At 43.6% G+C, this 25,384-nt stretch overlaps 1 protein-coding gene across 8 annotated transcripts in view; it reads right to left on the reverse strand.

Moving 5' to 3' along the window:
• ZNF521 (zinc finger protein 521) overlaps positions 1-25,384 on the reverse strand; it is a 300,478-nt gene that overhangs the window by 173,179 nt on the left and 101,915 nt on the right. The window lies entirely within an intron of this gene.

Consider the following 25,384-nt stretch of genomic DNA (forward strand, 5'->3'; position numbering starts at 1 on the left):
GCTACTAACCAGCACCGAAATAAATACATGGCTAATAACACATGAGTTTGTATTAGGTTTATATTGAGTCAGCCAGGGTTAAGTGAAAAGAGTGAACTTCACAAAAGCTAGATTCGAACCGTGTATTATCTTCTTCTAAAGTTCAAGAGGTTGCCCACCATTTCTTCCTCTTTGCAAAAAAAACTTTACTGGCGGAACTTCCTTAGTAAAACAGAGCCCAAACATTTAGGTGATCATAGACAAAGCAACTTGCAAAAAAAACTGGAAACAGGAACAAATGACAAATTATTATGGTAAAAGCTGAAAGATTTATGAGTAACAATGAAAAGACAAACAAGAACATATGCCAAGTAGTAACCAAAATGACTTAGCTATTATACTACTTCATTTCTGGGTTTTAAGCTGAAACCTATAGAAACCAATGTGTCAATTTCTTTTTTAGATGGAGAATGTCTACAAATCACTTATGACAGAAAATACTCTAAGAAGAAGTGTTTCACTGCTAGAGTCAAAAATTAGTTAAGTCAAAATACTTGTATCATTATACATTAACATAATTTTATGCTGATTTTAGTTCCATTTATATACAACTGTTTATTCTGACAAATGATTTGTTGCTAGTTATTTAGAGCTCAAACTAGCACAAAGTTCTCTTGCTCACATCCACTGAAGTGAATGAGAGCTATGCAAGAAACTACCCATTAATCTGAAAAGGATATGCACAGGAAAAATTCCTAGTGCATATTCTTAATGGAACCATTCATTTTAGTGTTTAAAACACTGATCCAGCAAACAAAACACCTGACACTTGAAGTATTAAACAAAACCTTTAATAATAATAATAATAATAATAATAATAATAATAATAATAATAATAATAATTTATTATTTGTACCCCGCCCATCTGGCTGGGTTTCCCCAGCCACTCTGGGCGGCTTCCATAGAAACCAAAAATACAGTAAAATATCACAGATTAAAAACTTCCCTGAACAGGGCTGCCTTAAGATGTCTTCTAAATGTCAGGTAGTTATTTATCGCTTTGACATCTGATGGGAGGGTGTTCCACAGGGCGGGCGCCACTACCGAGAAGGCCCTCTGCCTGGTTCCCTGTAGCTTTGCTTCTCGCAATGAGGGAACCGCCAGAAGGCCCTCGGCGCTGGACCTCAGCGTCTGGGCAGAACGATGGGGGTGGAGACGCTCCTTCAGGTATACTGGACCGAGGCCGTTTAGGGCTTTAAAGGTCAACACCAGCACTTTGAATTGTGCTCAGAAACGTACTGGGAGCCAAAGTAGGTCTTTCAAAACCAGTGTTATGTGGTCTCGGCGGCCGCCCCCAGTCACCAGTCTAGCTGCCGCATTCTGGATTAGCTGTAGTTTCCGAGTCACCTTCAAAGGTAGCCCCACGTAGAGCGCATTGCAGTAGTCCAAGCGGGAGATAACTAGAGCATGCACCACTCTGGCGAGACAGTCCGCGGGCAGGTAGGGTCTCAGCCTGCGTACCAGGTGGAGTTGGTAGACAGCTGCCCTGGATACAGAATTGACCTGCGCCTCCATGGACAGCTGGGAGTCCAAAATGACTCCCAGGCTGCGCACCTGGTCCTTCAGGGGCACAGTTACCCTATTCAGGACCAGGGAGTCCTCCACACCAGCCCGCCCCCTGTCCCCCAAAAACAGTACTTCTGTCTTGTCAGGATTCAACTTCAATCCATTAGCCGCCATCCATCCTCCAACCGCCTCCAGGCACTCACACAGGACCTTCACCGCCTTCACTGGTTCTGATTTGAAAGAGAGGTAGAGCTGGGTATCATCTGCATATTGATGGACACCCAGTCCAAACCACCTGATGATCTCTCCCAGCGGCTTCATATAGATGTTAAATAGCATGGGGGAGAGGACGGAACCCTGAGGCACCCGACAAGTGAGGGCCCAGGGGTCTGAACACTCATCCCCCACCACCACTTTCTGAACACGGCCCAGGAGGAAGGAGCGAAACCACTGTATAACAGTGCCCCCAGCTCCCAGCCCCTCTAGACGGTCCAGAAGGATGTTATGGTCGATTGTATCAAAGGCCGCTGAGAGATCCAGCAGAACCAGGAAACAACTCTCACCTTTGTCCCTAGCTCGCCAGAGATCATCAACCAGCGCGACCAAGGCAGTTTCAGTCCCATGGTGAGGCCTGAATCCTGATTGGAAGGGATCCAAATGGTCCGCATCCTCCAGGAGTGCCTGGAGTTGTTCAGCAACCACGCGCTCAATCACCTTGCCCAAGAATGGAAGATTTGAGACTGGGCGATAGTTGGCCATACTGGCCGGGTCTAAAGATGGTTTTTTAAGAAGCGGTTTAATGACCGCCTCTTTCAGCGGATCTGGGAATGTTCCCTCACAGAGGGAAGCATTCACCACCCCGCAGAGCCCATCACCCAGCCCTTCCCGGCTTGCTTTTATTAGCCAGGATGGGCAAGGATCAAGGAGACAGGTGGTTGGTTTCATGCGTCCAAGCAGCCTGTCCACATCCTCGGGGGTAACGGATTGAAATTGATTCTATGCAACTTGACCAGACAGAGCTCTAGCACTCTCCCGCCCCGGCCCTGCTCCCACGGTGCTGTCTAGCTCCTTCTGAATATGAGTGATTTTACAGTGGTGCCCCGCAAGACGAATGCCTCGCAAAACGAAAAATGTGCAAGACGAAAGGGTTTTTCGGTTTTTGCGTCACTTCGCAAGACGATTTTCCCTATGGGCTTGCTTCGCAAGATGAAACTTCTTGTGAGTTTTTTTTTCCTTTTTCTCAAAGTGACCGCAAAGGCGAGCTCCGGTCACGCGGCCGAGGGAAGCCCCGCTGTGGGTCGTCCAAAGTCAGCCCGAGCACGCCACTCACCTAAAAGGCATGGAGAGACGGAGGGAGCGTGCGAGGATCCCGGTGCAGAGGAGGCTCCTGCAGCAAAATAAAGGCAGTCGGCAGCTGGAGGACTCCAGGACCCGGAGCTGCGGCGGGACCGTCGATGGCGTTGCCGGAGACTCCTCCCTCTGGGCCTCGCTCTCTCCGCCTTCACCGCCGCTTGCCCTGCCTGCGATCGGCCGGGTTCATCGCTCCGCTCTGCAGAGCGCGGCGGGACAGGTGTCCGGGGACGCTTTGGCTGAGCGCGCCCCGGGATCGGAGGTGCGGGGTGCTTGCTGCAGATCTTATCTTCAGGGGTCGCTGGGATGGCGGCGGTCGGGGCTTGTGTTATGTAAGCGCGTAAGGAGGGACTGCTTAAGAGGCCGGACGAGGCGTATGCAATGGCCAGATGCTCCCTAGGGGTCGAGGCTTGCAGTTGCGGGAACGAGTTTATACCTGTAGCCGCTAAGCCGCTAATAGCCGTGCTTTGCAAGACGAAAAAACCGCAAGACGAAGAGACTCGCGGAACAGATTAATTTCATCTTGCGAGGCACCACTGTATCTGCAAAAAACTTAGCAAAATCATTGCAGGAAATCTTGGGGTCTTTACAAGGCCCCAGTGGTAAAGGTGGTTCCGTTAAATTGCGAACCACCTGAAAGAGTCTCCTGCTACTATTTTCTGCAGATGCAATAGAGGCGGTGAATAAAGTCTTCTTCGCCGTCACTATCGCCACTTGGTAGGCTCGACGTTGAGCTCTAACCTGTGTCTGGTCAGATTCGGAGTGAGTTTTCTGCCACCGACGCTCTAGCCGTCTCAGCGATTGTTTCATCGCCCTCAGCTCCGAAGAAAACCACAGGGCTGTCCGGGCTCCATGCAATCAGAGAGGGCCCTTCGGAGCCAGACAGTCGATAGCCGATAGCCGATTTATTTGTATTATAGGTAATAATATTTCTTGGAATACCAAGTCAATTAGAATAATAACATTTTTAAAAAACAAAAACCCTGAATAATCATCCTTGGAGAAATCACATATTAAATGTGTGTCGATAAATAAATAAATTCAAAACTCCTTATTACCTACAGTATCTAAAAGGCAAATTATTTATCATACAACACAAAAGCCACAATTGGCTTACAGAAAAACACTCCAAGTCTGCTTTCTTTAAAGTAACAAGATTTCACTAGATTGTGAACTTTATGCTTATCCACAGGAAACAGAAGAGGATTTTTCCTTTTCCTGCATTTCGAAACCGATAACAACACCATCTCACTATCAATGCCAGACAGCAACCATCTAACTCTGAGAAAACAACCAATACCATTCCTGGATCCTTGCCCATTCCAACAATGCTTTTAAGTACAAGCTGAACAGTGGACAGGTTTGTGTCCTCTTCTTTATTACTCAGAGGCTGTCCACAGGCTATGCCTGATTCCTGTCAGGATCTTCAAACTGCTCCATGATCCAAAAAGATTAAAAATTAAATGGGCTACCACACAGGGAGCATCTTGCAGATAAGGCTGCCTACCAATATGGGAAGAAGCACAGAAGTCAGATTTGACTTCAGCTGTCCCGTGTTCTGTCTTCTAGACAAAATATTTTATAGTAAGTAGGTTACATTCATTAGGGCAATACCCTTCTCTAAACATCACTGTGCGAGTCCCATTGGAATTAGTGGGTTCGTGATATAATAAACCTCACCAGTCTTTTCCTCTTAGGTCAAATGTTTGTTTCCTTATTTTCATATAGTGTCATCAATGTGCATGATGCTTCACAGAATACAAAGGGACAAAAGCTAGTTGCATTTTAAATAAAAGCACACATTCTACTCATGTAAAAACACCAGGCAGGCCCCACAAATAAACCAGAGATGCATTTTAAACAAAAGGACACATTCTACTCATGTAAAAACATGCTGATTCCTGGGCTGTCCGTGGGCCTTAGTTTAGAAGGCGATTGGGCTGGATCCGGCCCCCGGGCCTTAGTTTGCCTTCCCACAATCATAGAGGTGGGAGAGGCCATGGAGAGCTTTAAACAAAATGTCAAAGAGGAACATCACATTACACAAATTACAAAACTTCAGATGTAACTTTACCAATATAACTTTTACATTATCCCATAATTTCACCTGACAAATCCTGAGGGACACATGTTAACATGTGCAAATGTGTCTATACATAATGCACATCACACACACACACACTACACAGACCCCCCCCCTTGACAGAATTTTGGACCTCAGGAAAGTCCCTAATTACCACCCCTTTGTCTCTCCTTTATCCCACATCACCCTCACCCCTTGGCAGTTCTTTTCCTTTGGGTTCCTTTAGGGGAAAGGGCTGTCTTGAAATATTTCCTGCCTGCTGGATTACAGCTCCTCAGGGCATGATCTGAGGCGAAGGACCAGCTTCCCCTCCCCTCCTGAAGTGCTCAGCCAGGAAGGGAGGGAGGGGGGAAACCTCCAGGCATATGGCTTGGCTCCCTGAAGAATCAAGTCCTGAGCATTCTTTCCATGTCCCCAGCCCTTCCAAGAACACTCCACCCACCAAAGCACTCTTTTTCTCAAGTCTACTGTCCTTAAAGGGGCACAAGAAAACCGTTTCAAGGAAAATGATTCATGTTCTGTGAGGAGCACCGATCAACATCAAGCAGCTGGAGCTTCAAATGCAACTGCTTCATTTCGTTGGAACTTTAAGGGATATTCTTGTCTTTGTTTTAAACACCAAAAGCATGATATTTTTTTAACCAGCCCATTCTTTATAAAATTGAATTTATGAGTAATGCAATTTTGATAAAATTTAAATATTTTATTTATTTTCCAAAGAAAATAATGAATAAATACATACAACTTTCATCATTATAAAGTATCAGCTAACTACATTTGTTCCTGTGTTGTTTTGTTCCAAACAATTATATATACCTACTCTGTTTCTGACTTCCTTGGTTTCTAACATGCAGATCTTAGTACACTAAAAGGGGGAAAACATGAAAAATCAATAACAACAAAACTCACAGCAGCCAACATATCTAGAGAGGCTTAAATGTCTGAAGAAACTGAAAAGTTTTAACTGCCCTCCTAAACACAGGCAGTGAAGAAGCCAAGCAGATCTCCTGGAAGAGGGAATTCCAGAGGCAAGGGAGCTACCACAGAAAAGGCCTTTTCATGCATTGTCATAGAATCATAGAACTGCAGAGTTGGAAGGGATCCTGGGGGTCATCTAGCCCAATCTCCAAGGAAGGAGAGTCCACCACCTTGCCAGTCTAGTCCACTGTTGAACTTTCTTATTGTCAGAAAGTTCTTCCTGATGTTTAGCCAGAATCTTCTTTCTTCTACCTTGAAGCCATTGGTTCAGTCCTACGCTCTGGAGCAAGAGAAAACAAGCTTGCTCCATCTTCCATGTGACGGGGGCAAAACTATGGGCGTTTAGCCAGAACCTTTACCGCTGGTGATAACTCCAGAGGGTGCCACCGAGGCTCTTAGCTTGTCAACTATTTTTTTACTATCTGGACTTCTCTCCTTCCTAGGCACCCTCCCCTGCAGCCCACAGACTCCCATTGACCCCCAAAGCCAAAACAGGGAGCTCAGCCAATTCCAGGAGGGAAACACCAGAGCAGCCCTTTGAAAAGAGCAAAGCACACCCAGCAGAGAAAGTGGGCCAAGAAGCAGTTTTCAGGTTTGCAAGTTGCTATGGAGAGAGCTGTGTGTGTCATTTTTTACTGGTGCAGCTGGTTCTTCTTACCCAAGTGTAGAACCTTACATATGTCCCTATTGAAATTCGTTTTGTTACTTTTGGTCCAGTTCTCTAATCTGTTACAGTCATCTTGAATCCCAATGTTATCTTCTGCAGCATTAGCTACCCCTCTGAGTTTAGTGTCATCTGTTTAGTGTCAGTTCCTTCACCCAAGTCATTTTTAAAGACATTGAACAATGCTGGGCCCAGAACAGGACACTGCAGTACCCCATATGACACCTTTTTTCAAGATAATGAGGAGCCATTAATGGGTATTCTTTGGGTTCGGTCAGTCAACCACCTACAAATCCATCTAACTAATTCAGTCCATATTTTACCAGTTTCTCCACAAGAATATCAAGGGAGAATTTGTTAAAGGCCTTAATGAAATAAAGATATACTATGTCCACATCATTCCCCTGATCCACCAAGCTTGTAGCTCTCTATATAAAAAAATAGATTTGTCAGGCATGACTTGCTTTTGAGAAACCCATGTTGGGTCTTAGTAACCACAGCATCCTTTTCTAAGTGCTCAGACTGGCTAATTAATTATGTTTTAGGACCTTATACATTCCTGAAGGAACAGCAAGAAGGGCCTCTGTGGAAGATGTCAGTTCTCCTGCAAGATTATATGGAGAAAGGTATGTTTGGTGCTTTATAAGTCAAAACCAGCACTTCCAAGTTGTACTCAGAAACAAATAGGCAGCAGAATATTATTCTCCACGACCTTCCAAAATTTAGCACAAAGAAGGCTTGCAGCTATTACCATATATGATCATAGTTCTCAATATATATGTTATTAATAGCAAATTTCCAAAATATGTATTTAATGTTGTGAGAGAGATAGCAAGTTCTTTGGTACAAGAAATAGGCTTTGCAATCATTTGTGATCCCAACTTTTCATGAACTTAGTTTTAAATGATATGTCCTACAAAGACATGATATATTCTTCTATAAATATTTGTAGAAATACATGAGTGTTTGGAACAATGCACCACTGCTGAGACTCTACTGTATTAAAATCACTTTCTTTTTGTAGCTAGTGCCTGATCACTTTACCTATTACTATTACAATAAAAAAATTCCTTCCAGTAGCACCTTAAAGACCAACTAAGTTAGTTCTTGGTATGAGCTTTCGTGTGCATGCACACTTCTTCAGATACACTGAAACAGAAGTTGCCATATAGAAGGATCTGGCAACTTCTGTTTCAGTGTATCTGAAGAAGTGTGCATGCACACGAAAGCTCATACCAAGAACTAACTTAGTTGGTCTTTAAGGTGCTACAGGAAGGAATTTTTTTATTTTGACTATGGCAGACCAACACGGCTACCTATCTATTACTATTACAGTTAGTTTACTTATAACTGTTCTCCTCAAATTTATTTTGCTTATATTTTGGTATACTTTCCTTTCTTTTAAAAAACTATCTTCCCTTGCTTCCTTCTAAGGTTCTTTCAACTTTAACATGAGACCCCCACCCCCCAAAAAAAGGAAGATTAATGAACTTCAGAAGCAGCACTGACTTATTCTTATGAATCAGGCCCAAAATGATTCAGTGGAATAATAACCCCTAGTGTTAAAAGGATATCTCATTTAAAACAATATTAAGACTGCAGAGAGCTAATTATTGCAACTCCACTTTAAAAGTGAAATTCTACATTTTCTACACTGTAAAGGGATCTCTTGCTGCATTGATACCTGGTAAGATTTCCCATTTGGTATGAACAGAAATTAACAAGAATTTCCTAGGGAAGATTGGAGGGGTGGGCACAGGGAGGAAGGAAGTTGCACATACAAATTGGGTGAAACAGACTGGGAGATATCCACACAGAGGATCAGCTCTGTACCAAGTAATGGCTGCTTAGAGTTCCACAGAAGGGGGATAGAAGCAGACCAGGGAGCCTCATGTCACCATTGTGCAATTACATGGAATGTAAGGGAACTCTTTGCTGTACATTATCAAAGCCAAAACACTGGCAAAGCAAGATGTACTGACTCCAGAAAGGATATGGAACTAGCAATCATAAAACACATGGGAAATTTGCAGTAGCAGCCATGCTTACTCTAAAATATGGGAGGAAACAGGCAACAGCCTTTTGGAAGCTTGCTGAACAGTGTTGCCGCTATCAAGGTAGGGAATAAGTTCTTCCTATAAGGTCCATTGCATTCATATGCCTTGTTTGTGGATTGAAGATGACCTGCATCACAGTTCTTTCATTCCATGCATTTTGAGGACTGACCAATATGTTATGATAAGTTCCATGTTTCTTTTCAAAACCTTTCTTTTTCTGCTTTGCAAAATGAAGCTTGCTTGTGGCCTTTAAGTGGTCCCTATAGACATTTTGTTTTGTATTCCACCAAGTTTTTTATTGATTTGATTGCTGCCTCTCCCCAATACAAATTTATCTGTTTAAAACAATTGTTTTGTTTAACTTTTAAAGTTGTAAATCACCTTGTGAGGAAATGAAATAAATAATAAACAAAGGGGGACCTGGGCAACTACTTCTGCACCGCTTTCCCACAGAAAATCACCCACCCATCAAAAGGGGAGAAAAGGGAGAAGTTGCTTTTACAAATACCAGCATCCTCTCAGTAACTGTGGTAAAAGCAGCTGAGGGTAGAAGATATTCAGCCTGGGAACCTTGCGAGTGGTTTAAGAAGCTGCATAAAAATGCAGTATTGGCTGCTCCTGAGTAGATAGATAGATGATAGATAGATAGATGTAAAAAGAATAAGACTGTAATATGTACAGTTCATGCCTTACAAAATTGAGTAGTAGAATACTATGAACTCCATGGTAATACAGAAACAGACAAATATACATAAAGGGCATGCTGAAGGAGGCCAGTGGTACTCATATTAACCTATACTTTTATACATAACTTTTGTTTTCAAACTACTTTGATCCAAAGTCCATTTACGGACGCACATATTAAATTTGTCTCGGGAAGCAGTGGGAGTTTTACAGACTATATCCTGAAGCGTTCCCCAGAGTATTTCATGACTTAGGGAGTGAGGGAGATAAAGTACATTTTCTAAATCAACGATTGTGTGTGAGTGTGTACACATGTGCATATTTCCCTTTAAATCCTACCAGTCGCTAAGTGCTACTTACTGTAAATGCCTTTTTTGTGTTACTGCAAGGATTCTGTGTTTCAATGTGATGCACTTAGCATGTCCATGTTAATTTTTAATTTTGGGAACCAGGCACTTCACACCAGCTGACTTCTAAAGCGAGGCCTAGCTTGTGCAATTGAAGAGAGAGAAAAAGATGCTAGAAATCAGCTGCATGGGCTATGAAGTCTATTTACACATGCAGATTTGAATGGATCGTTAGTGCATCGAGGGGAGCTCCCCCCACCCCACAGCAGCTCTTACTTGCTGAGTTTCACCATTTCCATAAAGCACATTAAAACAAGTGTGTGAACACTCTGAGATGAAAGTACCAAACACTCTTGAGATTTCCAGTGGAAAGTAGAGCTGCCTGACTTTTCTCCAAGCAGACAGGAATGCCCATGATTCAGCAGCCTGAGTAAATAAAAGAGGTCCTTATTTCCTAATTTTTCTGGCTGGCCACACTGCAGCACTCTCTGTGCCGCTGCCAACGGGAATGCAAAGCTGGAACTACACCCAGCAGCTGAAGGACTGTCTTTGTTAGCTAGCCAGGCCTTCCTGGCCATCTTCTGGCAACAAAACTACCATATCCTGCAAGAAAGATCTCCGTCTCGGGCTCGAGAGCACTCTAGTCTGCCTAATAGGACCAAACAACAGATTTTTGCCCTGTCTGTGTTGGAGGAGGACAGCTGGAAACTCAGTTAGTGGCAAAGTAACACCTGTTCAGTCATATTTATGGGGAAAGTGCTCTGCTAACAGAAAAGTGAAGTAATACCAGAAGGAGTTATTCCACAGGGGTGGGATGAAGGAGGCATCAAAGCACAAAGCACCTCTGTGGTGCAAGCAGCCAGCCACTCATGTGCCAACCTCAATAGTTGTGAAGTCTTGAAAGTGATCTTATCCCCCAGTGCCGCTCACTGAATTAACAGAGCTGCTTCTGAACAACGTGGCCAGGCATCAGAAGGGGCATGACTTACACACATTTGGGCTCAACTGTTTTGCAAGCAGAAAAGCAGGAGCTCTGTTCTCCCTTTTCTATGTATTTGCCTTTATTTTGGCTGACATCACCAAAGCTCTTAACAGGCTTGTGATCCAAATCAACAGGGGCTTGAGTGCTTTTGAAAACACCACTCTATAATCAGCTCAAAGCAAAACAATTTAAAAAATGGTAAAGAACATGGAAATGGCTCTAGGCCCCTGTTAAAATTAGTTGAACCTCCTAACAAAATGAGCTGCATGAACATTATGATGCAATTAGCTGGTCAATTGGGGCAAGACATCGCTTTTTTACAGGACGTTCTCAGCTAGATCCAATTACACATAGGTCCCGCTCACTATGCAAAAATTCGCTTATCCGAATGTAAATAATTAGGCCGAAATACCACTATATACCCCACAGATTCAGATATCTGAACAGAGGTGGCCCACTTCATTACTTGTTCCTTACTGCCTTTTCAGGCAGAAACCATGCAGGGAGGGAGAGAGGGGACAAGATCAGACAAATCAGGGAGCAGGAGATATCAGAAATTCAGTTTTTCCTTTGGATCTTTTTTGCTGGATGGCTGCAGTCATTTCAGTAAGATACCATGGTGGTGGTGGTGGTGTGTGTGTGTTTTGGGGTGGGGGGACTGGAGAAATCCCAGATTAGAAATGCTTCCATAGGAAGCAATGGAAATCATGGACTCATTATGTGAACGCTCGCCTAACAATTTGTAGGGAATGCATTGTAATGTAATGTAAGTGAGACCTGTATGCAACCATAAAGCAAGCTCTCTCTCCAAAGGAGGCATCAGTACTTTCCTAGAATAATTAAAATAGCCTTCCTGACTCAAAGGAGCTCTTGGATGCGCCAGGATTAGACTATCAGGAATCCACTATCAACCTATCAGACTTAGTTCCGGCACCTCTCCTGAGGGTTCCAGCAGACCTTCTCTGTGTCCATAATTATCCTGGTGTTGAGGGCAGGCTGAGTGTTTTCTTGGTGGAGGAATTTGGATGGATTGGGAGTTGACACTTTGATGCTCTACCAAAAGAAGCTCTTTCAGGCAGGTGCGTGTTTCTGGTTGCTCCCTAAAAGCAGCTAAACAACTTTGGTGTCCTCCTCAAAGCAGCTCAACAACTTAGGGTTGTCTGTCAAAAAAAGTTGGGATTTCCTGGACCTCTTTTTCTAGAAAAAATAAGCACTGGTTACACTGACATTCATATGGTTGTGCCTCAGGTTGCTTTTGGATGGATGGTCATGTAAGGGGCAGTTGTTCAAGCCTCGAGTTCATGCAATTGTCTCTCAGCACAATGATCCCTTCCATTCTGCCAAACATTCGGCCACCCCATTCTGCCAAACATAAAGGACACATTTGTTTTGTGAAGAAGCGAAACAGCTCCAGCTGGGCCTAGTTTCCTATCAGTGCTTTGGATATTGTAAAGTTGCCAAATATAAAAAATGGGACTTTCATTTTCATCATTTAGGGATGTTCATTAATAAAAATTCAGATCTGTTTAGTAAAATAAGCAAGTCTCTAATGGATTTTTTAAAAGATGGAATATCCCGTCATTTTCCACTGCTGTGATCCGATCCCAGAGCAGGTCCGAACAATCTAAAATTAAATAAGACTACAACAGAACACAATATAAAGCAGCAGCCAACAAGTTGTCAAAGCCTATCTCAACAAAATACAGCGATAGCAGATTGACTCTGGACCAACAGTTGTGTAAGGTATACAAAGGAGATAAAAAGGTAAGGGTACCCCTGGCCGTTAGGTCCAGTCGTGGACGAATCTGGGGTTGCGGTGTTCATCTCACTCTATAGGCTGAGGGAGCCAGCATTTGTCCGCAGACAGCTTCTGGGTCATGAGACCAGCATGACTAAGCCGCTTCTGGCAAACCAGAGCAGCGCACGGAAACGCCGTTTACCTTCCCACCGGAGCGGTACCTATTTATCTACTTGCACTTTGACGTGCTTTCGAACTGCTAGGTTGGCAGGAGCGGTGACTGAACAATGGGAGCTCACTCCATCGCGAGGATTCGAACAGCTGACCTTCCGATCGGCAAGCCCTAGGCTCTGTGGTTTATACTACAGCGCCACCCGCGTCCCTGTATACAAAGGAGGTACTGATACACAAAAAGATGCTAAACACCGCACACACAATGATGCTGCACTAGGGTGGAAATTCGCCTTTAGCCTAGTGTCTCATGCATATATTGTTATGGACACTGTAGGCTGTGAAATGTACATAAGACTGATGAAATCAAAACACTACCCCAGGACAAAAGCATTCGCTTATTGCTACAGCTGGATGTGAGCATCCTCTTGGAGACATAACAGAGCACCAAAGGAGGCATGTGATCTCCCACAACAAAATTGGTAGGCTGGTGTCCACTTGCTTTCAGCAGCTTAAGCCTTATCATCCATAAGCCTCCGGCGTGGTTTCATGACCATAGCAACAGCAGTTGAGGGATTGCCATTCCTGTCATAGACAGCTTCACCTGCCTCAGGTTGCTGACCAGTGAGGGGGAAAGGCCTCTCCGCAATTCATGATGCTACAACTAAGTGGTCAGCCTGGCCAGTTACGTATATGTGCAACTACTGTGCATGGAGCCACTTGAAGAACCTAAGAATCCAAATGTAAAGCAAAACAGTCACCTCTTGAGTCCCACTTTTGTGTCATAAGGCCACAGAAACACGTTGATTTCTCCTAAAATTAGGAGTCACCAAGCAGCCTACAGCTGCTGGATTAGTACATGATCAAAGAGAAAATATGGTACATCAGAGGGCTAGACACCTCCCAGTTGCACGCCTTGCTGATATATTTTTGCTACCTGGGCTAGTTACCTGTAACGACAGACCTGTCCTTGGGCCCATAACTGTCCTTGGGCCCATGGGGCTCAGTATGATGTATGTGGAAGTACAACCTAGTAAGGTTCCTTAACAGAGACAGGATTTACAACAATGGTTACTTTCGAAGAAAGCACTGTACAGAAAAAGAATTGACAAAGCAATATATTCCAGCAGTGGGGCGAAAGCAGACACACCAGTATATCCCTAGACTTATTTACATGTACACAAACATAAAAGCAGGCATACTGTGCATGGAGCCAGACACACTTTTGGCATACATTCCAATGCAAATTTAAATGATATTAAATAGGAAATGAACAAATATGACCCAGGTAAGTCAGTTGACCAGATAGATAGTAGGTAGCTCCTGTCAAACAGTTTTGTGTGGGTTTTTTTGCACCCGAGTTACTACATATCATATAGCTTGTAATAGTTTGTTTCAGATTTTGAGGCAGGATATACCTTTTATTATTACCAAAGTGCAACTAATTGTCTAGAAAGCTACCCTGAATATACGAGAAGGCATGTCAAGGAAATGTGATGGTCTGACCAAATTAAAAAGACCTCAGGTAGTATTGAGATAAAATATTGTGCACTTGCTGGGCATAAGGCCATGCTAATAAATATAATACTTGGCTATGATTTTCTCAGCACATCACATAATTTAAACTTGCTTAACATCTGTGATATTCAGATAATACACATTATGTGTATCAATTGTACAGCACACATTTCAGTTTTTTTGCACAACTATCAATTCTTATAGTTTACTTAGCACCCATTGTGTCTCCACAATTTTATGTTGTCCCACAAGGTGTGTGATGTCCATGCAGAAAATATATTTATACTTTTTAAAAAATAAATAAATGTGGGCACCACAATAAGTTACCAAGCCTCAAGCCATTTTCAATCGAGCATCATACATTATTACACAATTTCCTCCATTTGCTCTCAACAGAAATATAAACAGTTTTGGAAAAGCTACAACTTTAATAATACAACCACCACATTTTTTTCACATCAGTGGCCCCACATTAAACTCACTCATTTGTCTCATAACTTATTTAACTGCTTGAAAACTAATACTCTGTAATGGGCATTCAAAAGAGAAATGTGAACTTTAAAAATTATTTATAATTTACAGATGTTTTTAAAATGTATCAATATTTCAAAACTACTCTGGGAGGACCAATTAAATGCATTAACAGTTGGGTTACTTGGGGAGAAAGTTAAAGGGGTTCTGCATTAACAATAGCATCTGGTGGCTTTTTCTGTTTTAGACACTGTGACAAGAAAGGAAAGAGATTCCAGACTCTGACAACATAAAACCTTCTAATTTCTGAAGTATTTCTTTCATGCTTAGGTCATAAGTTATTTTCCCAAGTAGCTTTTTCTAGCGGAAAGTTATCAAATAAGATATTCTGCCTGTAATATATTCTTCCTATAAAAGAGACAATAAATGTTTTCTTCATTATAACTTCAAACAAAAGAACGATTTCAATGTCCATCTCTTCCACCTATGTTCTCTGTTTATTCAGCATATTAAGATAAAAAGATGATTAAAACGTATAGATTTCACAGTCACCATCCATTTTGATTGAATATATCCTTCAAATTAACTTCCTTTCGATTTATAATAGAACACTGAGACACTTAATCTCAGAGTCCTGGGTTCAAGCCATTTTTGTGCCCATGTTGGGCAAAAAGATTCCAGCATTGCAGGGGGCTGGACTAGATGGCCCTCGTGGTCCCTTCCAACTCTACAATTCTATGATTCTAGGTTCATGGGTTGATGAATTAGGTATGCACCTCGTTCGAGATATCTGAAGGAATGCCCACATGCTTCAAGAACTTCTGGGGATACCATTCTTATACCATCCCCGAGTAAAGAAGATTGTTCCATTACCCAGGATAATATTTTGGTAGTGGTGCCCAGCTTTGGAATGCCAAATACTAGTGCTGCTGACTCTGTCTAATTTTAAGTGCCAGTTGAAAAGCCTGTATCTCCAATCTGGTCTTTTGTAAGGAAGGGTCATGAAGGGACATCAGTAGCACTCAAATAGTGCAGAAACAGTCTGGGGCATTATAAGCTGAAATTTATAAAAAAAAATATGTTTTGTTTCTACTGTAACCTGCCTGGGATCAAGGTACAATGAAGGCTGGTGTATAAATACAATCATGGATTGGATTTATTTGTTTAACTGTATTCCAGTTTTTAAACTGAATTTTAATTGATTTATACATACTATGCTTTAAGGTGTTTTGTTTTTTGCTTTGAGTTGTTATGGGGCATCTCTCTCTCTCTCTACACACACACACACACACACACACACACACACACGAGATTTTTTTTTTAAAAAAATTATATCAGATTGGTTAACATACTGTTAGCCAATGCAGATGATACAGAACAGAATTTAGATGCTTCAAGGGCAGTCCCACTGCAATAATCTAACTGAGATATGATCAAGGTGCATGTGATAGTGACCAGTTCTGCTCTCTCCAGGAAATGATGCACATTCTCTATTGCAATCTGCAGATTAAAGCCTTTTCATCCCACCCATCAACATTCATCCCTATTTTGTTTTCATATCGCTCAAACATGCAGTCTAATGAAAAGTGTTGGTTGAGCTTAAAAAGCCTGCTCACTTCTTTGGGACTTTCTAGCTAGCCTTAATAAAGGCATATCCTACTGTTACCTTTCGAGCTGTCAAACATTTGCCCACCGCTTCTTAGATTAATGACAAGCATATGAGAGCACTGCTGTTTCAGTGGTTAGGTATTTGCTGCATCACTATGGCTTAGTTTGCCATGGTCAAATGCAACAACAAACAATGCTTTGATCAAACTACAAAGTGATTAAGTAACTCCCTCGCTAGGAAAGTAAAGAAAGACAGATGAGAAGGGGGAAGGTATAAAGAGAGGTTTCGTTCTTGATCCTCTAAACTAGGGATGAGGAGCCTGTGGCCTTCCAGATGTTGCTGGAGTACAACTCCCATCATCTCAAACCGCTGGCTATGCTGGCTAGGGCTGATGGGAATTGCAGTTCAACAGCATCTGAAGGGCCACGTGTCGCCCACCCCTGCTCTAACCAGAGTTTTAGAGGATTTATCTGAATGCAGCTAGAGTGGGGTGTTATCAACTTGGGTTTCCACATCCAACACTAGCACTTTAGGCATTACAACTGTTGGGATACTGCCAGGGAGACAAAGTCCATCTTGGCCCCACGTCGCCTCCGGACGTCCATCGATCTCCCGCAGACACGCAGTATCAGCAATTAGCGACACGAGCTCCAGAAATATCTTGTGACACATTCCAGGGCGGATGCACGCTCTTATCAGCAGATAATGCACAGCAAAAGATGCACGCAGGAGAGCATTTTTCATAAGTTTATTCTGCGTTAGTCAGAACAGAGAAAAACATGACTGCCTTCTTCAGTGTTGAGGCACCAAGAGAGAGAAACGAAAGTAACAGAAAAACATAAACATCCTGTGAACAGGAAATGCGCAGACTCTGTGACTCACAAAGCCTGCTCCCTTTTAAGGTGGAACGGAAATATCCTAACATCCTCCCCCTTTCCGTGTAACCTGTAGTACCTGTGGTTCAACCCAATTGCAACCTTTGTACGTAAACCTTAAGTTGTTCTCTGTTAACAACCTTAGACAACAGATCAGCAGGAATTTCATTTCCTGCCATGTAGGACACCTGAATGAGTCCTTTCTGAATACACTCTCTTGCACGATGTAGCTTAATCTGCAAGTACTTGGTTCTTTGCTTGCAACTCTCGGAGTTCAGCAAAGCCAAACACGATCTATTGTCTTGATACACTTGTATAGGACATTTCACAGAAACACTGATGTCCTTAAACAGTTGCATCAACCATTCACAATCCATGAGTGAAAATGACAGAGCATTGAGTTCTGTTTCACAGAAACTTAGGCTAACTGTCGTCTGCTTCTTGCACAACCAGTCAAACAGACAGTGGTTGTACATGTAGCATACTCCAGAAGTGCTTGTACCATCCGTGGTGTCACTTCCAAAACTTGCATCTGCAAAGATTTCAAGACCTCCAGTCTTCTGACTGGTGAACCTCAGCCTGTAGTGCAAAGTCCCTTTTAAATAGCGGGCTATACGCTTCAGAGCTTTCCAATCCTGAACAGTAGGATTGTTAGCATGTCTGCTAAGCAGGTTAGTGCTTACAGCTATGTCAGGTCTTGAGCATCTAGCAATGAAATTCAACTTGCCTAGAATGCATCTGTACAGCGTGGTGTCAGAAAACGCTTCAGCAGTACTATCTACCTGGTAACCTGTCACCATCGGTGTGTCTGCTGGGTTTGCATCAAGCAAATTCAACCTGGTTAATACATCAGCAATTTTCTGTGTTTGGTGTACCAGAAAATTACCTGCTTGGTCCCTCTCCACCTGCAGAGAAAGATAGTTGGATACCTCACCAAGATCCTTCATGTCAAAGTGCTCCTTCAGCTGAGCTAGGGTGCTTTGGTACAAAGCCTGATTCTTCCAAAACATCAGAAGATCTTGGTGAGGTATCCAAGAGGTACCTTGGATACCTTGGTGAGGTATCCAAGATCTTGGTGATGGTCTGACTGAGGCCTGTGCGCTCTTGTAGTCTGCTGTGTCATCACTGTCACTGACACCAGCAGCAGCAGCAGCAGCGCCACCCACTGAGCTGGAATCCGAACTCTGATCATCATCACCCTCAGCTTCCTCAGCATCATCTGTTTTTTTCACATCACCTTCATCTTCCTCTGGGTAACTCTGGAAAATTCCCACATTCCCCCCCCCCCACTTAGGATTGTACTCAACACTCCTTGTGAACTTTACGGACTTAGAGTCAGTCATCCATACCCTGTATGCACCTTTTTCGTACCCCATGAACAAACCATGTGCCCCACGCTTCCCAAGCTTGTTGCTCTGTGGGGTGTGTACCCACATGTCAGAACCAAAGATTCTCATGTGCTTGACGTGAGGTTTCTTACCAAACATCTTCTCATAGGGAGTGCAACCAATAGGTGATGACAATCTGCGATTAAAAGTGTAAACAAAATTCGACAGAGCCTCCCCCCCAATACTTATCAGGGAGATTGGCATCATGCAACAAGGTTTTCAGTCCTTGCAGCAACGTTTGCTTTGCTTGCTCACAAATCTCCCATGGAGATCCAGGACTTGAGAGTCTATTCTGGATTCGCTTCTCAGTCAGGAAAGCTTCAAACTGCTGAGAAGTGAACTCCCCGCCCCGATCAGTAAAGAGACAGCCGATACGTTTACCATGAACATTCTCCAACCAAGCACAGAATGCCTTGAACCTAGGAAACGCTTGCGATTTCTGCTCGAGCATAAACACATGAATGTACCTGGAAAAAGAATCAATTAGAACCATGAAGTACCTTGCTCCACCCAAAGAGGGTGCAAGTGGACCAACCAGGTCTGCGTGGACTAGCTGGTAGGGTTTGGAAGCCTGCCTGCTAGACTGCTTGCCTTTTGGAGCAACCTTCACCTTGTTCTCTGCACAAGATACACATTTCATGTGAAACTTACAGGGTTTGATGTTCAAACCCTCAACCAACTCTGGCATCTTGGCCAGCGCCTGCCAAGAGAGGTGACAAAATCTTCTGTGTGCATCATGAATGCATCCTGCATGAAGAACTTTGTTAGTTTGTGCAACACAACAAGAATCAACATTAGACACAACAGCACCATTGTCATCATAAGTTATACAGAACAAACCATCCATAAACTTTGCATGCAAAATGTCCTCTTTGCCTTTCCTGATGACACAGACGCTCCTCTTGAAGGAAATCTCAAAGCCACGCCCAGTCAGCTGTGGGACACTGAGCAAATTGTCTGCAGCACCTGGAACATAAAGTACATCTTTGATGGTTGTGTGCAGACTTGCCAGTTTCACAGTCCCTTCTCCTGCAATTCGTAACGTCTTTCCGTCAGCCAGGTGGATCTCTCCATCTTGAGGTGTGAAGGAGATAAAGAGATGCCGGTCTTTTGTGAGATGGCGGGTGCATCCTGAATCCACAATAAATCTGGTCTTGGCCTTTGGAGCAGCTTTTGCAGCAAGCAAAACCTTGTTTTCCACCGGCGTGGGGTTTTGCTGCTTGCCATCCTGTTCCTGGCCCTCAGACGTGCCTTTAGCCTTTGGTGAAGCTGTGCCAGCAAACAAAGCCTTGTTTTCCACTGGCGTGGGCTTTACACCCTCCCTCTGCTTCTGGCCATCTGCAGGCATCTGTCTCTGTTTACTTCTGGCCTTCCGGTATCTGTGAGGATGACCTTGGCTCCCATGAGAAACAGAGCTCTCCTTGGCTCCCCCTGGAGGCTGGAATGCTGCCTGGGATGACATCACAGTCACCTCCCCCTGCAGCTTGCAACCGGTGCCCTCGGCATCCCTGCATACACTCTCATTCTGGGAAACAGCCAGGACCTCCAATGCAGTCAAACTCTGGGCTGGGATGACTGGCAGATGGGCTATCTTCAAAGCATTCCACATCTGACGTGCAGTCGTGTTGCCAGCTAGCGTGGCAATTTCCTCCAGAGAGATGGACAAGACTATTACGTCTGTGGCCTTCGACTGTTGGGCCACCCATCTATCTGTCAGAGGAACTGGAGGGGCCTCACACAGAGTATGCCACACTCCAAACTGACGCAGCAAACTCTCACACCATTTTGCCCAGGTCTCATAATTGTGGCCATTTAGCTTTGGTGGACACGGAGCAGCTTCTGAGGATTGTAAAAGATCCATCTCAGCTATTCACTTGAGCCATGAGCCCTTTATGCCTTCAAAGACTTCTTATCTCGGCAGCTCATTAATCACGAAGCCTCTGGCACAGCTCCCAGACCCATTTGTCTGCTGGAGTTCAAAGACTCTTGCCGCGGCAAACAGAAAAGCCTTATTTGCTTTCGCTTTTCCACACATACCTCAGCAATCTGTCGCAGCCTTACTCTCCTGTAAGTGCCGTGAATCTGGGCCCATAACCTGTTGTTGGGATACTGCCAGGGAGACAAAGTCCATCTTGGCCCCACATCGCCTCCGGACGTCCATCGATCTCCCGTAGACACGCAGTATCAGCAATTAGCGACACGAGCTCCAGAAATATCTTGTGACACATTCCGGGGCGGATGCACGCTCTTATCAGCAGATAATGCACAGCGAAAGATGCACGCAGGAGAGCATTTTTCATAAGTTTATTCTGCGTTAGTCAGAACAGAGAAAAACATGACTGCCTTCTTCAGTGTTGAGGCACCGAGAGAAACGAAAGCAACAGAAAAAACAAACATCCTGTGAACAGGAAATGCGCAGACTTTGTGACTCACAAAGCCTGCTCCCTTTTAAGGTGGAATGGAAATATCCTAACAACAACAGACTAGCCAGGAAAAGGAGGAAGTGGGTGCAGCAACCAGCATCTGTTCCTCATTTGATCCTAAGATGTGACATAAGCAGAACCTACTGTAATTCCTGAGAGAGCAGCTACTCATAGTCCATGTGCTTTTAACTCTGAACAGTTTAATTGCCCAAAGTAGATGCTGGACTTGGGACGTGGGTGGCGCTGTGGGTTAAACCACAGAGCCTAGGACTTGCCGATCAGAAGGACGGCGGTTCGAATCCCCGCGATGGGGTGAGCTCCCATTGCTCAGTCCCAGCTCCTGCTCACCTAGCAGTTCGAAAGCACGTCAAAGTGCAAGTAGATAAATAGGCACAGCTCTGGCTGGAAGGTAAATGGCGTTTCCGTGTGCTGCTCTGGTTCGCCAGAAGTGGCCACATGACCCGGAAGCTGTACACCAGCTCCCTCGGCCAATAAAGCGAGATGAGCGCCGCAACCCCAGAGTCGGTCACAACTGGACCTAATGGTCAGGGGTCCCTTTACCTTTACCTTTACTAGATGCTGGACTAGACACCAGTCTCAGGTCAGTGAGGGAAGCCTCCATTCATCCCTGCTTCATGGAAAATAAGAAAATCAAAACTAGCAGGATTGTTTCATCCTGTAACATTGTAGACTACAGATGAGAGGAAGCAATGGGTGACAGTCAATTTCTTCAATGAGCCAAGTCATATTAATTACAATAGGCCTACTCTGAGTAAACATTAGCTGACTACCACCCAACATCATTTGTTCACAGGCATAATGATGCAAATTAATTTTGATCTAGCAGGGGCTGATGGGAGTATTTCGGTGTTGCATCTTTAACCGCATTATCTGCTGCTTGCTTTTAATGTCAGTTGCATGCAAGTTTCCCGGTGAGGTTTGACTTAATTGCAACTGGGGAAAAGTGAATCCGGTTTGCAGCCAACATTTTCTTTCTCTTACGTATGTATTCCATTTGGGAAAGCCTGCTGGAACTCACGATTAGCTGCCTGAAATAGAGGCCTCTTCAAAAATGCAGATATCTTTTCTTTGTTTAAGGCTGTATCTAAAACAACCGGTAGGAGCTTCCTGTGATCAGAATGGAAGCACTATGTGAAATATAGTAAATTAAGCCTTTGGCTGTCATGATTTGGGTGGGGGGCAGGGGGAAGAGTGAGCAGCAGAATAGCTACTAGATTTAGAAAAAAATAAAAATTATTTTTTGCTTCATTTACATCCTGTCTAAAATCTGCTGAGAAGCTCAAGGTGTCTTATCTCTGACTACCAGGGGGTATTCAGCAGCCAAAGCAGTTAACATACTTTCTAACTCACTCACTCTCTCTCTTTTTTAAGGCCACCTTATCTTATCAGGCTGATCTCTTCAGCTGAGGAGAACCCAGTATTTATCAGAAGCTGAACACTATATTGGCAGTTCAGGCTGCTACCGACAAATGAATGTAGAGTAGAGAGAATCAGTTAACCAGTTCCACTCTCAGTTTAGACTAATCTTTGGTTTGTTTTAACCTCAGGAAACATGTCTTTCTCCCCTATTTACATGGTCAAAAAGGTACACACAATCCCATCATCACTAGAGAATCCGGGTGCAGAGTGAAGAATGTGGAAGCAGGCGTCTTCTGTGCTGTGCACACCAGGCCTCCATAACTTTCTCCCTTTGTAAGCTATGTGCTGGAGCAACTCGCCAAGTGGGGTGGACTCACAGCAGTAGCCTCCCAGAAGCAGCAGCAGCATACTGCCCAATGGACCCTGACCGCAATGCTGCCTAGCCTCTTTTGGTACATGGTGGCAACACAGCCTGAAGGCCCTGCTGCAGGAAGCCTCACTTGTCCATGTGAAAAGTTTATTTGGATATGGTATAATACATCAGGATGGAGAAGACTCCTTTCACGCACATGCGCACTGGCATCAAAGCTATTTTCCCGGTGTGACACCGTGCTATCAAGTAAATGGTGAATATCTCACGCCCATGCGGGCACAGCAAAACGTGCAGATCTTTCCTACCCATTTGGCCACTTGCCCCAGCTCCTAGTGGGCGTTCTACCTAAATAGGAAAGATCCCCACAGTCGATCCTATAAATGCAGTCATACTATTTGGTGCAGCAGGGCTAACAAGCCATAAGCTTATGAAGGGACTGAAGAAAGAAACTTTGCAGTCCAAGGAGTCAAAGAAAGAGAATTTGATGTTCTTCTTTCTTCGTCTGTTTGATATAAATTGGAAAACTATATATAATTAAAAACAAAAAAACACTGGTTGAAATACTGCCTTAGTGGACTGCAAGTCACAGAAAGAGAGCAAGAAGCAGACCATGGCAGAGGTGGAGTGTGTTCATCATGGAAGGGTGCAAGGTGGCCGCTGATTAAGCTATTATACTGGTCTAAGTGGACTCCAAGAGCAATAAAGCACTGCAATTCATATGTCCTTATACAGGCTTAAAATACAGCTCAAGCACAAACATGTGTGAAATAACCCAGAACCTTTATTACCACAAAGATATTACTATACAGTGGTACCTCGGGTTACATACGCTTCAGGTTACAGACTCCACTAACCCAGAAATATTACCTCGCATTAAGAACTTTGCTTCAGGATGAGAACAGAAATTGTGCTCCAGCGGCGTAGCAGCAGCAGGAGGCCCCATTAGCTAAAGTGGTGCTTCAGGTTAAGAACAGTTTCAGATTAGGAACGGACCTCCGGAACTAATTAAGTACTTAACCCGAGGTACAACTGTAGTAAATTGACTGGTGTTTCAGTCTTTCAATTAAGACTGAATATTAATGAGATAGTAATGTCTCTTAATACTGTATCAATTGCCATGCCACAGGCACTGGACAAAATTTGAATTAACATATAACTTTTCAGAAATATGTCACTCATTTAAAAACAGAATTCCTATCGTAGATTTCCCACATACCTGGCTTTATATCCATGTCTTCCCTTCTGCATCTCAACCACCTACCATCAGTAGTGATAACCTTAGGCTTGTCAATGCCTTGAATACCCTCTGTTAATTGTCTATTATCTTTGTGTGTCAGCACAGAGGAGAAGGGAAGGAATCATCTTCCAAGGAGCTCAGCCACTTCTCCTGAGAGCAGTGCCCTTGTCAGGGCCTTAGAGACATGAAAATATGTCACTTATTGGAACTGCAGTTGAATCAAACTACTGCCCTTGAAAACAGCAGACTAGATACTATCAAGCTGAACAGCACTGGCAGATCCAGTTCCATTGTGGTTCAGACAATTCTTTTTTAAAAAAAGAGAATAAGAGAGAACCAATTTAGGATTATATAAATTAAAAATGTTGCTTTCAATTAAGTATACTGTAGCAAGCAATATTTGCCATTTTTATTACCGATGCCACAGTTCAACAAAATCCTCATATTAGAAGCTCATTTCCACTGTTGAAAGGAAAGAATCTTAAGAATCTCAGTCCCACTCAGGTCCAGTCACAAGAGGTACCCTGGGCAAATCATTCTCTCAGATTGAATGTCCTCATTGCAAAGAAGCAGTATTAGTTGAGGAATGTTGAGGAATGGGGAATGAGTTGCTGACAGGTTCTTATCAGCCTTGAGTCTTTAGGATATGCCCACAAGTGACTTCCTCACACTTCCTTTGCCGGACTTTATCAGAAAACAGATTGTTTGGGAAACAGACCATGTAATACTGTGGTTGCCAACCTTTTTTGGGTCCGGGGACACATCTGGAATTTTGAGAAGGTGCCAAGGGCACCAGTCACAAAATGGCTGCCGTCAGGGGGTATTACTTAACACAAAATGATTCTGCAAGTATGAAGTGTGTACCTCATAAACAGAACAGGATTCCTGATAGCTACTGTGTGGACAGGACCAAGCCCCCGTGCACAGAAGCCATGAGATCTTTGACTTTTGGGTGAAACGACAATGGAACTGGTCATTATATGCAGGTCTCTCGCTTCCAACACTGTTAAAAACAGTTTTCCACAGTGGGGCTTAAAGCAGCCTCAGGGGGCCATTTTGGGTGGGCACAAGGGGAAGGGGTTTTAAGAAACTGCTCTCGTCACCTTCCAGTCTTCCTCTTCAAAGTAGAGCTTCAGTAGCTGCACTATTTTTTTAATAGGTCAGAAAAAAAAGCATTACAGAAATACTTCTGATTTGAAGGGAAATGGCTCATTCTCAATTACATTTTCTAAGTAACAATGCTCTTAGCAGTACAGCAGAATGTGAGGTGCTATGTAAAGCAGCAGCAGCACCCAAAAAATTTTTTTTAGTAGGTTCACTTCAGCAGAAACCTTCACTAATATAACCTTACATTTTTTAATTACATGCTTCCTCTCCTACTACTGATAATTAGCAAAACATTAAAACGTCAAGTTTGTCTTGGGAAAAAGAAGGAATACTTAAGAGCTCTTCAATAAGTCCATCAGTTTGGTTAGCCACAAATAAAGATGCCACGTGGCTGCTTCAACACA

Source organism: Podarcis bocagei, assembly GCF_964188305.1.
Source record: "Podarcis bocagei genome assembly, chromosome: 8".
In the NCBI taxonomy this organism is placed as follows: domain Eukaryota; kingdom Metazoa; phylum Chordata; class Lepidosauria; order Squamata; family Lacertidae; genus Podarcis; species Podarcis bocagei.